Here is a 3,327-nt window from a genome sequence, read left to right as displayed (position 1 = left end):
GGACGTTCTCGTTTATAGGACCCCAGCCATTGGCTGGCGCGGCTGGGGTGCGGGGGGGGGGAGGAGGGGTGGGCAGAGCCTTGGGGGCGGGGACTGGGGCACGTCCGGGGCGGGGCTCCGCGGGGAGGGGGCCAGGGCTGGGGTAGTGGGGCGGGAGGGCGCCCCGCGGGCACCTCGCTGTGGCTGAGCGTCTCCCCTGCTCTCGGGGTCCCGGGAGTTCCCTCGCTGTGTGACCCTCAGCAAGTGTGCGCACCTCTCTGAGCCTCGGCAGCCTGTAGCAAAATGGAGGAGCTCGTACCGGCTGTGAGACAAAATAGGAGCGGCAAAGGGTAGCGCTTAAGCGCAAGGACTGGAGTCCTCACTCCGCCACCGGCTAACTTCGGGAAACTAGCTGTACTGATAGAACCACCTCATAGGTTTGTTATGAAGATTAAGTGAGTTAATATTTGTAAAGTGTTTAGAACAGCTTCTGTTACGTGGTAAGTGGTATTTAAGTATTTGTTAGACTACGGGAGGTCTCGCTCCGCGATTTTCTCCCTTCCCCTCTCCATCCCCACATTCCTGTTTGTAAGCCAAGCCTTGCTTTAGCACAGGCTGGGCCCTCTGCCTGGAAATCTATGCCCACCTCTTCTTTGCACTTTAATATCCCCCCCTTTGTGAAGCCTTTCTCCACTCCTGACAGTACATGTGACTCTATGGTGACAGGTAAGTGTGAAAAATATGAATGGTAGGAACATAGGAGAACTTGGGTTTGAACCAGCTCCACTGTAGACCAGTCCTCGAGATCCTAGGCAAGGTGCTGGCCTATGAGGCTCAGCTTTCTTCTGGGTTACACGGAATGAACATGACCACCAACTTCATGTGCTATCATGAGAGACACAATGTCCAGATAAGCTCATGAAATACTTAGCACAGGCTTAACTCGCGGTAAGTCCCCCTTTAGTGGTAGTGGTATTATTTCACCTTATTTCATCTGATTTCACCTCGTTTCTTCTTCTAGACCCGTGTCTTACTCGAGACACAGTGAAAGGAAAGACCCCCCCCCAGTCCAAAGGTCTGGACAAAATCCTGAGGTTAGTTTGAGGGTCCCTTTCCCTATGGAGGGGCCCAGGGAGGGTCTACTTTCTGTTGGGAAGGAGGAGCCTGAGCTGACCCCATGACCCCTGGAGTCCTGTGTCTGGGCTGTGGGTCCAGTGCTGGCCTTGGGAGGGGGCACCCTGGCTGACCAAGAAGCCCTGGAAGGGAAGGCCTGCCCCTTCTGGGCACACCCCTGCCCATGGCTCCTATTTCTGCGGTCTCCCAACTGCTCAGCCTGGAAAGCTTAGGGCCACCCCTCTCCTCGTCTGGTGCCAAGGGCCCCTGAGTCCTGTTGATTTCACCTTCTGTACCACCTCATCCTCCTTCCCTTCCTTCTGTCTGCAGGGCCTCCAGTGCCTCTGGCCTCATGTCCTCTAGTGCTGACCCTCACTCTCCTGTTCGTATGTCCCCCGTTGCTTGCCGTAGAGGCAGCAAGGTCCAGCCTGGCTAGCAAGGCCCTCAGGGCAGCAGTTTACAGGCACAGCCTCACCCCTCACACCAGCACTTTCCACATCTGTACCTTCGCTCAGATTGTTTCTTCTGCCTGACTCCCTCCACCTCCACCTCACCAAGCCAAAATGCTTCTGACGGCACAAAGCACCCCTAGAATGGGGCCCCTTCCGGGAAGTGTCCCTGAGTCCTCCAAGAGCTTGTTCTCTCCTTTACCCTTCGATGCTTCTTAGTGTGCTGCTGTCCTTTCTGTCTCCCTCCAGACTGAGCATCTCGAGGATGGCTTCTGTAGCTGAGACACAGGGGTGAAGGAGTGAAGGAAGAAGGCAGGAGTGAATGAACATATGAGCAGCTAGTCTGCCTGTTTCCTGCCAACACCAGTGTTCCCTTAAGTACTTTTTGGGTTTTGCCACGTCCCTGCTCAAAGTCTCTCCATCGCTCCCTGTTTCCGAGCACATCCAGTCTACTGCATATGTCTCCTCCCAGCTGTGGGTACACCCCACCCAGCTCATGGGGCATACTCACCATCAGGCTCCCTTTCCTTCTCCAGGCCAGTCCTGCGCTGGCCACTTCCCCAGGGACAGAGGCAGGCAAGCCTGTTGCTAGCCTTATGGAGCCCCCAAACTGGAGAGGATGAAGCGGCGAGATGCACAGCAACAGTACCAAGTTGGGTGTTCATGGTTAAGAATGTGTATGGGAGGGGCTTCCCTGGTGGCACAGTGGTTGAGAGTCCGCCTGCCGATGCGGGGGACACGGGTTCGTGCCCTGGTCCGGGAAGATCCCACATGCTGCGGAGCAGCTGGGCCCGTGAGCCATGGCCGCTGAGCCTGCGCGTCCGGAGCCTGTGCTCTGCAACGGGAGAGGCCACAACAGTGAGAGGCCCGCGAACCGCAAAAAAAAAAAAAAAAAAAAGTGTATGGGAGAGAACTTGTACCACAGAGGAAGGAGAGGGAGTGGAGAGAGCTTCAGGAAAGGGAGAGGGCAGGCTGAGCAGGGTTTAGAAGGCTGAATATGAGTTCACCAGGTGGGTCAGAGGGAAGGCCATCCTTGGCAAGGGGAAGAACATGTGCAAAGACAGTAGACAGGCAGAGAGTGACTGCTGAAGGGGAGAAAGAATCTCTAGACCACACTCAGAGACTGATGGTGGAGCCCTGGATTTGGACTCCTGAGTCCCAGCTCTGCTATTTACTTGTTAAACATCACCAAGCAAATCCTTTCTCTTTTCTGAGCCTCAAGACTCACATCTGTAAAATGGGTGTAACAATCCCCTCCTGACTTGGCCAGAGGAAAAACGGATTGTGTGTAAAAGTTTATCCAAATAAACAGTACTAATTCATGATGTCAGAAGTCCAATCAAACCCCCTTCCTATGGTCAGGGTGGGACTTGAAGACAGAGCAGAGCGGCTAGAAAAACAGCTTTACCTTCGCCCTACCCCATCATACCTGCCCCAACAGACTCCCATTAACTGCTTGAAATTGCATTTCTAGATGTTCTTTGTGTAAAAGCTTTATGATCCCTGGAGGGTACAGTATGGAGGTAAATTCATCAGAAGCTATTGACACTGATCAGATATTAGATTCACAGGTGGGCTAGTTTAGTTTTTGGATGGCTGAGTCCTGGGCAACCGGATTTAACTGCAACCAGAGAGGAAGCACCAGAGAAAGCCTAAGGAAGTGAGCCTGGAAGTTTGGGATGCCTGGGAAGAGAGAGCGAATGCCCAGAGCGGGCTCATGGAAGTGCAGCTTAAGCCAGAGAGCCAGGCTAAGTAGCCCCTGCGGCGGGAGTGCAGGGGATTGGGA

At 54.3% G+C, this 3,327-nt stretch overlaps 1 long non-coding RNA gene across 2 annotated transcripts; it reads left to right on the top strand.

The window, feature by feature from the left end:
- The first annotated feature begins 192 nt into the window (after positions 1-192).
- LOC132514872 (uncharacterized) lies at positions 193-2,866 on the top strand. Of its 2 annotated transcripts, XR_009538966.1 has the most exons (3): positions 193-416; positions 1,001-1,073; positions 1,791-2,866. It is a non-coding gene; the product is annotated as an uncharacterized LOC132514872 (long non-coding RNA). The 2 variants fall into 2 exon arrangements; XR_009538965.1 differs by having other exon boundaries at positions 193-1,073.
- The last annotated feature ends 461 nt before the right edge of the window (positions 2,867-3,327 follow it).

Source organism: Lagenorhynchus albirostris, chromosome 2 (genome assembly GCF_949774975.1).
Source record: "Lagenorhynchus albirostris chromosome 2, mLagAlb1.1, whole genome shotgun sequence".
Lineage (NCBI taxonomy): Eukaryota > Metazoa > Chordata > Mammalia > Artiodactyla > Delphinidae > Lagenorhynchus > Lagenorhynchus albirostris.
The sequence above is the reverse complement of the archived record's forward strand: the minus strand, read 5'-3'. Positions and strand labels throughout refer to the sequence as shown.